The sequence below is a fragment of the Oncorhynchus keta genome, unplaced genomic scaffold, assembly GCF_023373465.1.
Source record: "Oncorhynchus keta strain PuntledgeMale-10-30-2019 unplaced genomic scaffold, Oket_V2 Un_scaffold_3208_pilon_pilon, whole genome shotgun sequence".
Classification (NCBI taxonomy): domain Eukaryota; kingdom Metazoa; phylum Chordata; class Actinopteri; order Salmoniformes; family Salmonidae; genus Oncorhynchus; species Oncorhynchus keta.
Window position 1 is genome coordinate 470,976 of NW_026290915.1, and position 14,954 is coordinate 485,929.

Sequence of the window (14,954 nt, forward strand, 5' to 3'; positions counted from 1 at the left end):
TTTGCCAGAGAACACCAAGATTGGCAAATTTGCCACTGGCGCCCTGTGCTCTTCACAGATGAAAGCAGGTTCACACTGAGCACGTGACGCCGTGGAGAACTGTCTGCTGCCTGCAACGTCCTCCAGCATGACCGGTTTGGCGGTGGGTCAGTCATGGTGTGGGGTGGCATTTCTTTGGGGGGTCGCACAACCCTCCATGTGCTTGCCAGAGGTAGCCTGACTGCCATTAGGTACCGAGATGAGATCCTCAGACCCCTTGTGAGACCATATGCTGGTGCGGTTGGCCCTGGGTTCCTCCTAATGCAAGACAATGCTAGACCTCATGTGGCTGTGGTGTGTTAGCAGTTCCTGCAAGAGGAAGGCATTGATGCTATGGACTGGCCCGCCCGTTCCCCAGACCTGAATCCAATTGAGCACATCTGGGACATCAAGTCTCGCTCCATCCACCAACGCCACGTTGCACCACAGACCGTCCAGGAATTGGCAGATGCTTTAGTCCAGGTCTTGGAGGAGATCCCTCAGGAGACCATCCGCCACCTCATCAGGAGCATGCCCAGGCGTTGTAGGGAGGCCATACAGTCCTTCTGTGGCTCAGTTGGTAGAGCATGGCGCTTGTAACGCCAGGGTAGTGGGTTCGATTCCCGGGACCACCCATACGTAGAATGTATGCACACAAGTCGCTTTGGATAAAAGCGTCAGCTAAATGGCATATATATACAGGCACATGGAGGCCACACACACTACTGAGCCTCATTTTGACTTGTTTTAAGGACATTACATCAGAGTTGGATCAGCCTGTAGTGTGGTTTTCCACTTTAATTTTGAGTGTGACTCCAAATCCAGACCTCCATGGATTGATACATTTTATTTCCATTGATCATTTTTGTGTGATTTTGTTGTCAGCACATTCAACTATGTAAAGAAAAGGGTATTTAATAAGAATATTTCATTCATTCAGATCTAGGATGTGTTATTTTAGTGTTCCCTTTATTTTTTTGAGCAGTGTATATCCACAGTAAAACGAGTCTTATATCGATATAACCTGAAAGGCCGCTCAGCAAGGAAGAAGCCACTGCTCCAAAACCGCTCTAAAAAAGCCAGACTAGGGTTTGCAACTGCACATGAGAACAAAGATCGTACTTTTTGTAGAAATGTCCTCTGGTCTGATGAAACAAAAATAGAACTGTTTGGCCATAATGACCATCATTATGTTTGGAGGAAAAAGGGGGAGGCTTGCAAGCCGAAGAACACCATCCCAACCGTGATGCATGGGGAGGTGACAGCATCATGTTGTGGAGGTGCTTTGCTACAGGAGGGACCAGTGCCCTTCACAAAATAGATGGCATCATGAGGTAGGAAAAGTATCTGGATATATTGAAGCAACATCTCAAGACATCAGTCAGGAAGTTAAAGCTTGGTCGCAAATGAACAATGACCCCAAGCCTACTTCCAAAGTTGTGGCAAAATGGCTTAAGGACAACAAAGTCAAGGTATTGGAGTGGCCATCACAAAGCCCTGACCTCAATCATATAAAACATTTGTGGGCAGAACTGAAAAAACCTGTGTGAGCAAGGAGGCCTACAAACCTGACTCAGTTACACCAGCTCTGTCAGGAGGAATGGGCCAAAATTCACCCAACTTATTGTGGGAAGCTTGTGGAAGGCTACCCGAAACGTTTGACCCAAGTTAAACAATTTGAAGGCAATGCTACCAAATACAAATTGAATGTATTTCCCCACTGGGAATGTGATGAATGAAATAAAATGCTGAAATAAATCATTCTCTCTACTATTATTCTGACATTTCACTTTCTTAAAATAAAGTGGTGATCCTAACTGACAGGGAATTTTTACTCTGATTAAATGTCATGAATTGTGAAAAACTGAGTTTAAACATATTTGGGTAAGGTGTATGTAAACTTCTGACTTCAACTGTACCTCTAACTTCCTTCATACTGGACACTGATACATACAGATTACATCCAGAAGTTCTTCATCTGACTGGGAAAGTAGATAAAGGACCTGATTGCCAAAATCCTAAAGTATCTCTTTAAAAGAACAGCTCTTGGCCTACATGGTTGGAGGAGGGATAGTATTCCTGTATCTCCTAAGATACAAAGAAACGATCAGTCTCAATGACTTATGTTTACAATGGCTTGTATGGAAAGCAGTACCACACTTGGAAGGAACTATAGGAAACATGTACATTACGATAGCTAGCTGGTATTAAACAACATAAGTATGAAAGGATTTTGACTAGAGCAGTGAGGTAGCAAGATCTGATGAATTGATGTGAAAAGTAAAGTCACATACTTTATCCAGTGCCTTGCGAAAGTATTCGGCCCCCTTGAACTTTGCGACATTTTGCCACATTTCAGGCTTCAAACATAAAGATATAAAACTGTATTTTTTTGTGAAGAATCAACAACAAGTGGGACACAATCATGAAGTGGAACGACATTTATTTGATATTTCAAACCTTTTTAACAAATCAAAAACTGAAAAATTGGGCGTGCAATTGTCGTTCCACTTCATGATTGTGTCCCACTTGTTGTTGATTCTTCACAAAAATATACAGTTTTATATCTTTATGTTTGAAGCCTGAAATGTGGCAAAAGGTCGCAAAGTTCAAGGGGGCCGAATACTTTCGCAAGGCACTGTAGCTCAAAGACAAAACATTGACTCAGATGCTAGACGTCAGGGTCATGGACTATATCAAGTTGTAATGGTGAATAAATACACAGACATGGTGTAAATATTACAGCCCCCCAAACCCCCCCAGAGTGCAGATAGGGTTGAGTCAAGTTGACCAGGTACAGGGCCCCGTTCCAATACCTAGATAAATAAGTCTGTCCCTACTGTAACACAGTATAATGGAAGGAGGGAAGGGTTCCAATACCTAAATAAATAAGTCTGTCCCTGCTGTAACACAGTATAATGGAAGGAGGGAAGGGTTCCAATACCTAGATAAATAAGTCTGTCCCTGCTGTAACACAGTATAATGGAAGGAGGGAAGGGTTCCAATACCTAGATAAATAAGTCTGTCCCTGCTGTAACACAGTTTAATGGAAGGAGGGAAGGGTTCCAATACCTAGATAAATAAGTCTGTCCCTGCTGTAACACAGTTTAATGGAAGGAGGGAAGGGTTCCAATACCTAGATAAATAAGTCTGTCCCTGCTGTAACACAGTTTAATGGAAGGAGGGAAGGGTTCCAATACCTAGATAAATAAGTCTGTCCCTGCTGTAACACAGTTTAATGGAAGGAGGGAAGGGTTCCAATACCTAGATAAATAAGTCTGTCCCTGCTGTAACACAGTTTAATGGAAGGAGGGAAGGGTTCCAATACCTAGATAAATAAGTCTGTCCCTGCTGTAACACAGTTTAATGGAAGGAGGGAAGGGTTCCAATACCTAGATAAATAAGTCTGTCCCTGCTGTAACACAGTTTAATGGAAGGAGGGAAGGGTTCCAATACCTAAATAAATAAGTCTGTCCCTGCTGTAACACAGTTTAATGGAAGGAGGGAAGGGTTCCAATACCTAAATAAATAAGTCTGTCCCTGCTGTAACACAGTTTAATGGAAGGAGGGAAGGGTTCCAATACCTAGATAAATAAGTCTGTCCCTGCTGTAACACAGTTTAATGGAAGGAGGGAAGGGTTCCAATACCTAGATAAATAAGTCTGTCCCTGCTGTAACACAGTTTAATGGAAGGAGGGAAGGGTTCCAATACCTAGATAAATAAGTCTGTCCCTGCTGTAACACAGTTTAATGGAAGGAGGGAAGGGTTCCAATACCTAGATAAATAAGTCTGTCCCTGCTGTAACACAGTTTAATGGAAGGAGGGAAGGGTTCCAATACCTAGATAAATAAGTCTGTCCCTACTGTAACACAGTTTAATGGAAGGAGAGAAGGGTTCCAATACCTAGATAAATAAGTCTGTCCCTGCTGTAACACAGTTTAATGGAAGGAGGGAAGGGTTCCAATACCTAGATTAATAAGTCTGTCCCTGCTGTAACACAGTTTAATGGAAGGAGGGAAGGGTTCCAATACCTAGATAAATAAGTCTGTCCCTACTGTAACACAGTTTAATGGAAGGAGGGAAGGGTTCCAATACCTAGATAAATAAGTCTGTCCCTACTGTAACACAGTTTAATGGAAGGAGGGAAGGGTTCCAATACCTAGATAAATAAGTCTGTCCCTGCTGTAACACAGTTTAATGGAAGGAGGGAAGGGTTCCAATACCTAGATAAATAAGTCTGTCCCTGCTGTAACACAGTTTAATGGAAGGAGGGAAGGGTTCCAATACCTAGATAAATAAGTCTGTCCCTGCTGTAACACAGTTTAATGGAAGGAGGGAAGGGTTCCAATACCTAGATAAATAAGTCTGTCCCTGCTGTAACACAGTTTAATGGAAGGAGGGAAGGGTTCCAATACCTAGATAAATAAGTCTGTCCCTACTGTAACACAGTTTAATGGAAGGAGGGAAGGGTTCCAATACCTAGATAAATAAGTCTGTCCCTGCTGTAACACAGTTTAATGGAAGGAGGGAAGGGTTCCAATACCTAGATAAATAAGTCTGTCCCTGCTGTAACACAGTTTAATGGAAGGAGGGAAGGGTTCCAATACCTAGATAAATAAGTCTGTCCCTGCTGTAACACAGTTTAATGGAAGGAGGAAGGGTTCCAATACCTAGATAAATAAGTCTGTCCCTGCTGTAACACAGTTTAATGGAAGGAGGGAAGGGTTCCAATACCTAGATAAATAAGTCTGTCCCTGCTGTAACACAGTTTAATGGAAGGAGGGAAGGGTTCCAATACCTAGATAAATAAGTCTGTCCCTGCTGTAACACAGTTTAATGGAAGGAGGGAAGGGTTCCAATACCTAGATAAATAAGTCTGTCCCTGCTGTAACACAGTTTAATGGAAGGAGGGAAGGGTTCCAATACCTAGATAAATAAGTCTGTCCCTGCTGTAACACAGTTTAATGGAAGGAGGGAAGGGTTCCAATACCTAGATAAATAAGTCTGTCCCTGCTGTAACACAGTTTAATGGAAGGAGGGAAGGGTTCCAATACCTAGATAAATAAGTCTGTCCCTGCTGTAACACAGTTTAATGGAAGGAGGGAAGGGTTCCAATACCTAGATAAATAAGTCTGTCCCTGCTGTAACACAGTTTAATGGAAGGAGGGAAGGGTTCCAATACCTAGATAAATAAGTCTGTCCCTGCTGTAACACAGTTTAATGGAAGGAGGGAAGGGTTCCAATACCTAGATAAATAAGTCTGTCCCTGCTGTAACACAGTTTAATGGAAGGAGGGAAGGGTTCCAATACCTAGATAAATAAGTCTGTCCCTGCTGTAACACAGTTTAATGGAAGGAGGGAAGGGTTCCAATACCTAGATAAATAAGTCTGTCCCTGCTGTAACACAGTTTAATGGAAGGAGGGAAGGGTTCCAATACCTAGATAAATAAGTCTGTCCCTGCTGTAACACAGTTTAATGGAAGGAGGGAAGGGTTCCAATACCTAGATAAATAAGTCTGTCCCTGCTGTAACACAGTTTAATGGAAGGAGGGGAAGGGTTCCCAACACAGTTTAGATCCAATACCTAGATAAATAAGTCTGTCCCTGCTGTAACACAGTTTAATGGAAGGAGGGAAGGGTTCCAATACCTAGATAAATAAGTCTGTCCCTGCTGTAACACAGTTTAATGGAAGGAGGGAAGGGTTCCAATACCTAGATAAATAAGTCTGTCCCTGCTGTAACACAGTTTAATGGAAGGAGGGAAGGGTTCCAATACCTAGATAAATAAGTCTGTCCCTGCTGTAACACAGTTTAATGGAAGGAGGGAAGGGTTCCAATACCTAGATAAATAAGTCTGTCCCTGCTGTAACACAGTTTAATGGAAGGAGGGAAGGGTTCCAATACCTAGATAAATAAGTCTGTCCCTGCTGTAACACAGTTTAATGGAAGGAGGGAAGGGTTCCAATACCTAGATAAATAAGTCTGTCCCTACTGTAACACAGTTTAATGGAAGGAGGGAAGGGTTCCAATACCTAGATAAATAAGTCTGTCCCTGCTGTAACACAGTTTAATGGAAGGAGGGAAGGGTTCCAATACCTAGATAAATAAGTCTGTCCCTGCTGTAACACAGTTTAATGGAAGGAGGGAAGGGTTCCAATACCTAGATAAATAAGTCTGTCCCTACTGTAACACAGTTTAATGGAAGGAGGGAAGGGTTCCAATACCTAGATAAATAAGTCTGTCCCTGCTGTAACACAGTTTAATGGAAGGAGGGAAGGGTTCCAATACCTAGATAAATAAGTCTGTCCCTGCTGTAACACAGTTTAATGGAAGGAGGGAAGGGTTCCAATACCTAGATAAATAAGTCTGTCCCTGCTGTAACACAGTTTAATGGAAGGAGGGAAGGGTTCCAATACCTAGATAAATAAGTCTGTCCCTGCTGTAACACAGTTTAATGGAAGGAGGGAAGGGTTCCAATACCTAGATAAATAAGTCTGTCCCTACCTGTAACACAGTTTAATGGAAGGAGGGAAGGGTTCCAATACCTAGATAAATAAGTCTGTCCCTGCTGTAACACAGTTTAATGGAAGGAGGGAAGGGTTCCAATACCTAGATAAATAAGTCTGTCCCTGCTGTAACACAGTTTAATGGAAGGAGGGAAGGGTTCCAATACCTAGATAAATAAGTCTGTCCCTGCTGTAACACAGTTTAATGGAAGGAGGGAAGGGTTCCAATACCTAGATAAATAAGTCTGTCCCTGCTGTAACACAGTTTAATGGAAGGAGGGAAGGGTTCCAATACCTAGATAAATAAGTCTGTCCCTGCTGTAACACAGTTTAATGGAAGGAGGAAGGGTTCCAATACCTAGATAAATAAGTCTGTCCCTGCTGTAACACAGTTTAATGGAAGGAGGGAAGGGTTCCAATACCTAGATAAATAAGTCTGTCCCTGCTGTAACACAGTTTAATGGAAGGAGGGAAGGGTTCCAATACCTAGATAAATAAGTCTGTCCCTGCTGTAACACAGTTTAATGGAAGGAGGGAAGGGTTCCAATACCTAGATAAATAAGTCTGTCCCTGCTGTAACACAGTTTAATGGAAGGAGGGAAGGGTTCCAATACCTAGATAAATAAGTCTGTCCCTGCTGTAACACAGTTTAATGGAAGGAGGGAAGGGTTCCAATACCTAGATAAATAAGTCTGTCCCTGCTGTAACACAGTTTAATGGAAGGAGGGAAGGGTTCCAATACCTAGATAAATAAGTCTGTCCCTGCTGTAACACAGTTTAATGGAAGGAGGGAAGGGTTCCAATACCTAGATAAATAAGTCTGTCCCTACTGTAACACAGTTTAATGGAAGGAGGGAAGGGTTCCAATACCTAGATAAATAAGTCTGTCCCTGCTGTAACACAGTTTAATGGAAGGAGAGAAGGGTTCCAATACCTAGATAAATAAGTCTGTCCCTGCTGTAACACAGTTTAATGGAAGGAGGGAAGGGTTCCAATACCTAGATAAATAAGTCTGTCCCTACTGTAACACAGTTTAATGGAAGGAGGGAAGGGTTCCAATACCTAGATAAATAAGTCTGTCCCTACTGTAACACAGTTTAATGGAAGGAGGGAAGGGTTCCAATACCTAGATAAATAAGTCTGTCCCTACTGTAACACAGTTTAATGGAAGGAGGGAAGGGTTCCAATACCTAGATAAATAAGTCTGTCCCTACTGTAACACAGTTTAATGGAAGGAGGGAAGGGTTCCAATACCTAGATAAATAAGTCTGTCCCTGTAACACTGTAACTAGATAAATAACAGTTTAATGGAAGGAGGGAAGGGTTCCAATACCTAGATAAATAAGTCTGTCCCTACTGTAACACAGTTTAATGGAAGGAGGGAAGGGTTCCAATACCTAGATAAATAAGTCTGTCCCTGCTGTAACACAGTTTAATGGAAGGAGGGAAGGGTTCCAATACCTAGATAAATAAGTCTGTCCCTACTGTAACACAGTTTAATGGAAGGAGGGAAGGGTTCCAATACCTAGATAAATAAGTCTGTCCCTGCTGTAACACAGTTTAATGGAAGGAGGGAAGGGTTCCAATACCTAGATAAATAAGTCTGTCCCTACTGTAACACAGTTTAATGGAAGGAGGGAAGGGTTCCAATACCTAGATAAATAAGTCTGTCCCTGCTGTAACACAGTTTAATGGAAGGAGGGAAGGGTTCCAATACCTAGATAAATAAGTCTGTCCCTACTGTAACACAGTTTAATGGAAGGAGGGAAGGGTTCCAATACCTAGATAAATAAGTCTGTCCCTACTGTAACACAGTTTAATGGAAGGAGAGAAGGGTTCCAATACCTAGATTAATAAGTCTGTCCCTGCTGTAACACAGTTTAATGGAAGGAGGGAAGGGTTCCAATACCTAGATAAATAAGTCTGTCCCTACTGTAACACAGTTTAATGGAAGGAGGGAAGGGTTCCAATACCTAGATAAATAAGTCTGACTGTAACACAGTTTAATGGAAGGAGGGAAGGGTCTAGATAAATAAGTCTGTCCCTGCTGTAACACAGTTTAATGGAAGGAGGGAAGGGTTCCAATACCTAGATAAATAAGTCTGTCCCTGCTGTAACACAGTTTAATGGAAGGAGGGAAGGGTTCCAATACCTAGATAAATAAGTCTGTCCCTGCTGTAACACAGTTTAATGGAAGGAGGGAAGGGTTCCAATACCTAGATAAATAAGTCTGTCCCTACTGTAACACAGTTTAATGGAAGGAGGGAAGGGTTCCAATACCTAGATAAATAAGTCTGTCCCTGCTGTAACACAGTTTAATGGAAGGAGGGAAGGGTTCCAATACCTAGATAAATAAGTCTGTCCCTACTGTAACACAGTTTAATGGAAGGAGGGAAGGGTTCCAATACCTAGATAAATAAGTCTGTCCCTACTGTAACACAGTTTAATGGAAGGAGGGAAGGGTTCCAATACCTAGATAAATAAGTCTGTCCCTGCTGTAACACAGTTTAATGGAAGGAGGGAAGGGTTCCAATACCTAGATAAATAAGTCTGTCCCTACTGTAACACAGTTTAATGGAAGGAGGGAAGGGTTCCAATACCTAGATAAATAAGTCTGTCCCTGCTGTAACACAGTTTAATGGAAGGAGGGAAGGGTTCCAATACCTAGATAAATAAGTCTGTCCCTGCTGTAACACAGTTTAATGGAAGGAGAGAAGGGTTCCAATACCTAGATAAATAAGTCTGTCCCTGCTGTAACACAGTTTAATGGAAGGAGGGAAGGGTTCCAATACCTAGATAAATAAGTCTGTCCCTGCTGTAACACAGTTTAATGGAAGGAGGGAAGGGTTCCAATACCTAGATAAATAAGTCTGTCCCTGCTGTAACACAGTTTAATGGAAGGAGGGAAGGGTTCCAATACCTAGATAAATAAGTCTGTCCCTACTGTAACACAGTTTAATGGAAGGAGGGAAGGGTTCCAATACCTAGATAAATAAGTCTGTCCCTACTGTAACACAGTTTAATGGAAGGAGGGAAGGGTTCCAATACCTAGATAAATAAGTCTGTCCCTGCTGTAACACAGTTTAATGGAAGGAGGGAAGGGTTCCAATACCTAGATAAATAAGTCTGTCCCTACTGTAACACAGTTTAATGGAAGGAGGGAAGGGTTCCAATACCTAGATAAATAAGTCTGTCCCTGCTGTAACACAGTTTAATGGAAGGAGGGAAGGGTTCCAATACCTAGATAAATAAGTCTGTCCCTGCTGTAACACAGTTTAATGGAAGGAGGGAAGGGTTCCAATACCTAGATAAATAAGTCTGTCCCTGCTGTAACACAGTTTAATGGAAGGAGGGAAGGTTCCATTACAGAGACTCCAACCGTTAGATGTCAGATCATTGATTACTTTGAGGAATAAAGGTTGGCAGGAAGGATGTTGTCAGAGTATTAGAACAGGGGCCTTGGCTTCTGTTTTGTAGGAGTCTGGTCTTTTGACTTGGAACTGTTTGAAGGAAATACCAGCGTGAACTAACTACATTCAGAATCGTAGCCGTCCAGTCTTTTGTCATTTCTCCCAGCTTCTAGCTTTAGTTTGAGCCATGTTGTTCTTGGACCATCCTAAAAGGAGGTGGGTGTTAGACGTCCCAGGACTGATCTCTCTGTGGTTATTACCCAGAATGCATTCCTTGCTGCTGCTGTATGTTGGTCCAGCCGCTGGGAAAACAATGATCAAGCATCTGACCACCGCCGCCTTATTCTTCCCTCACTGTTTGTTTTGGTCGGGATTTAGACTAAAGCCGTTATCGTGAAAAGAACAGGAGAGCTAATTAGCTCAAGCCCATGTTCCGTTCCCCCCTCCGGGTAGAGTACAACCCTCACTGGCCAGGCTGGAGTTTTTTTTTGGAGTCATAAAGCTAAATATGGCTCGGGGCTAAGCTAATCAAAAGAGGACCATCGGACTCTCCCAAAACATTTGTTTGGTGTGTAAAACCCTCTAATCCAGATAAGTAAAGAAGAGCGATGGGTCCTCAGTCAATAATATGTTGTGTAATGTAGCTATGCAATCCAAGTTAACGGTCTTTTGTCTTTGTGCCTTGTATCATAGAATTATAATGGCTTGAGTGCTAACTATGCTTACTGTAGATGCCCTTGTAGTGAGGGTGCGTTCAGGATTGTAATGTTCTGAGCGTCGACCTAAATGCTTTGGTGTTGACCAGCATACAAGGACAAATCCTTTAAAGATAGAATCCTTTTTTATAGACATTTTTGGATTTATAAATGAATGATGTATGTCCATTGATTCTTGAAGAATGTAACTTCTAAATGACATATTAGCTTAGTTAAACAGTCGAACCCCAATAAAACAGTACATAAAAGCTTGTTTTTTTACTCCTATGTTTGTAAACAATGTAAACAAACACTAGCCTCCACTTTGTTAAATCTATCGTTTTGATATCATAGATGGTCAGTCCTTTCATCCATAGCTCTATAATCTGAGTGGTTACATTTGTTATTTGAAGAGTGGTTATGCTTTATTGTTTCATTGAAGGATTCTAGCTTTAACAGTTTAAAACATTGTATTCCACCTGTAGATCACCAATTCTCGATTCGAGGCTGTTGTAGGACCCCAATACACTACCACTGGTTCAGGTTAACACAGGTTCACAAAACTATCATCATCCTGAACGCAGCTCTGTTCAAAGCACAGTATGTTGCTGAACTCTCTCCTTCACATAGTCTTCCAAAAAGCCTATTGGGAAGCCATAGAGGGCTTTGTGTTACAAACTGACAGTAAAGATGTATGACCTTCCACTGTCCTCCTAAATAACTAAACTGCAGTCCGACCCAGGAAGGGAAAGCAATAAAGCTTCTACTACTATTACTAATCTAGCTGCTGAAGAAAATAATTTGAGCCCCCTGTGAGAATTGGCCCAGCAGTTTCTCTGACTGCCTGGCAGAATGGATGGAGAGAGAGAGAGGCTCTTCGTTCACTTTGATGCTACATCCATTTACTGTGGGGTCTGGAGAGCACTGGGTTTTCTCTCTGAAGAGCCTGTTTCTATACGAGTGGGAGTGTGACTTACTGACTTTCAGTGGGATTGGTGTGTTAGAAGTGTCCTTGTCACATTCTAGGTCTGGACATGGATATGGGGAGAGATGATTCTCGAAGGGAATAGAATCAAATAGAACATGATGGATTTAGACAATCTATTATTACATTACAATGCAGAGACGTTGCATAAAGGCTTCACACAATGAGATTGATGTACAGAACATTAAAGCATGAACATCATTGATCAGGTGTAAATGTCAGAAATGGCTGGCTGTGTATTTTAGTCCTCAAGCTAAACAGGTAGCAGGCAGGGAGAAGCTGGCTGTAATCAGTCACCATGTAGTCTTATAGTGCTGTAATTGCAGTGCTCTGTGCAATCTGGTCTCTATTGTAAACCAGGATGGTGTTCTTAGGTGTGAAAACCATTCCTCCTCCACACACACACACACACACACACACACACACACACACACACACACACACACACACACACACACACACACACACACACACACACACACACACACACACACACACACACACACACACACACACAGATGTACAAACGCATCCCCTCAAGCAAATCCAGCAAATCCCCCAGCCTGCACACTCAAATGTCCATGTAATACACACTTCCCTTGTCCTCCCCTCATAAAAACACCACACACACACACTGCCACATGTCCCTAGTCTCCTGGCAGCTCCCAGTCCCCATAAGCTTTATTGGTATATTTAGTCAACTTGTGCTCATTGCTCAGTCCAATAGGTTCCATTTGTCTGAACTCCAGTTAGAGGAAATGGTGTGCGTCAGCTCGGGGAGGGAGGAGAACGAGGGAGAGGGGACATCTCTCTCTGCCAGAGATAATGAGCACCACAGGGTCCCAGCCTCCGCCAGGACCTGCCACCAGAACACCTCACCAGGGGGCCCCCACACTGCTCAGGGACACACACAGATACTGCAACAGACGCACACTGCGGCATAACACACACACTGCAGCACACTGACACACACATTAAGACCAGCAATAACTCAGACACACAGAACATTTCGACTTTATCACACAGCAATGAATATTCTCTTCCCTCTTCATCACAGCAATGAATCCTCTCTTCCCCCTCATCACACAGCAATGAATACTCTCTTCCCCCTCTTCATCACACAGCAATGAATACTCTCTTCCCCCTCTTCATCACACAGCAATGAATACTCTCTTCCCCCTCTTCATCACACAGCAATGAATACTCTCTTCCCCCTCATCACACAGCGATGAATACTCTCTTCCCCCTCATCACACAGCAATGAATACTCTTCTCATCACACAGCCCTCTTCCCCTCATCACACAGCAATGAATACTCCCTTCCCCTCATCACACAGCAATGAATACTCTCTTCCCCTCATCACACAGCAATGAATACTCTCTTCCGCCTCATCACACAGCAATGAATACTCTCTTCCCCTCATCACACAGCAATGAATACTCTCTTCCCCTCGTCACACAGCAATGAATACTCTCTTCCCCCTCATCACACAGCAATGAATACTTCTTCCCCCTCATCACACAGCAATGAATACTCTCTTCCCCCTCATCACACAGCAATGAATACTCTCTTCCCCCTCATCACACAGCAATGAATACTCTCTTCCCCCTCATCACACAGCAATGAATACTCTCTTCCCCTCATCACACAGCAATGAATACTCTCTTCCCCCTCATCACACAGCAATGAATACTCTCTTCCCCCTCATCACACAGCAATGAATACTCTCTTCTCCCTCATCACACAGCAATGAATACTCTCTTCCCCCTCTTCATCACACAGCAATGAATACTCTCTTCCCCCTCTTCATCACACAGCAATGAATATTCTCTTCCCCCTCTTCATCACACAGCAATGAATATTCTCTTCCCTCTTCATCACAGCAATGAATCCTCTCTTCCCCCTCATCACACAGCAATGAATACTCTCTTCCCCCTCTTCATCACACAGCAATGAATACTCTCTTCCCCCTCTTCATCACACAGCAATGAATACTCTCTTCCCCCTCTTCATCACACAGCAATGAATACTCTCTTCCCCCTCATCACACAGCAATGAATACTCTCTTCCCCCTCATCACACAGCAATGAATACTCTCTTCCCCCTCATCACACAGCAATGAATACTCTCTTCCCCCTCATCACACAGCAATGAATACTCTCTTCCCCCTCATCACACAGCAATGAATACTCTCTTCCCCCTCATCACACAGCAATGAATACTCTCTTCCCTCTTCATCACAGCAATGAATCCTCTCTTCCCCCTCATCACACAGCAATGAATACTCTCTTCCCCTCTTCATCACACAGCAATGAATACTCTCTTCCCCCTCTTCATCACACAGCAATGAATACTCTCTTCCCCCTCTTCATCACACAGCAATGAATACTCTCTTCCCCCTCTTCATCACACAGCAATGAATACTCTCTTCCCCCTCTTCATCACACAGCAATGAATACTCTCTTCCCCCTCATCACACAGCAATGAATACTCTCTTCCCCCTCATCACACAGCAATGAATACTCTCTTCCCCCTCATCACACAGCAATGAATACTCTCTTCCCCCTCATCACACAGCAATGAATACTCTCTTCCCCCTCATCACACAGCAATGAATACTCTCTTCCCCCTCATCACACAGCAATGAATACTCTCTTCCCCCTCATCACACAGCAATGAATACTCTCTTCCCCCTCATCACACAGCAATGAATACTCTCTTCCCCCTCATCACACAGCAATGAATACTCTCTTCCCTCATCACACAGCAATGAATACTCTCTTCCCCTCATCACACAGCAATGAATACTCTCTTCCCCCTCTTCATCACACAGCAATGAATACTCTCTTCCCCCTCTTCATCACACAGCAATGAATATTCTCTTCCCCCTCATCACACAGCAATGAATACTCTCTTCCCCCTCATCACACAGCAATGAATACTCTCTTCCCCCTCTTCACACAGCAATGAATACTCTCTTCCCCCTCTTCACACAGCAATGAATACTCTCTCTCGCAGTTGTCCCATCTCTACAACACCGCACTGCGTTAGCAGTTGTCCCGTCTCAAACTGTTCCCCAATAGATGGGGTCAGGGTTCGCTGAGTGCTAAAGCGCGTAGCGTGTAAAAATCATCTGTCCTTGGTTGCATCACTCACAACCGATTTCCATCTTCAGCACAGTAACTGTTCGTCTGGAGCTTCATGAAATGGGTTTCCATGGCCGAGCAGCCGCACACAAGCCTAAGATCACCATGCGCAATGCCAAGCGTTGGCTGGAGTGGTGTAGCGCTTGCCCCCATTGGACTCTGGAGCAGTGGAAAGACGTTCTCTGGAGTGAT

General features: G+C 43.2%; 1 protein-coding gene and 1 long non-coding RNA gene across 2 annotated transcripts in view; one reads left to right on the plus strand and one right to left on the minus strand.

Annotated features, from left to right (window-relative positions):
- Positions 1–14,954, plus strand: part of LOC118380698 (neogenin-like) — a 322,783-nt gene that overhangs the window by 201,592 nt on the left and 106,237 nt on the right.
- On the minus strand, positions 2,744–4,625 carry LOC127928661 (uncharacterized). Its single transcript, XR_008131754.1, has 3 exons — positions 3,987–4,625; positions 2,963–3,026; positions 2,744–2,834 (listed from the first exon to the last, which is right to left on the minus strand). It is a non-coding gene; the product is annotated as an uncharacterized LOC127928661 (long non-coding RNA).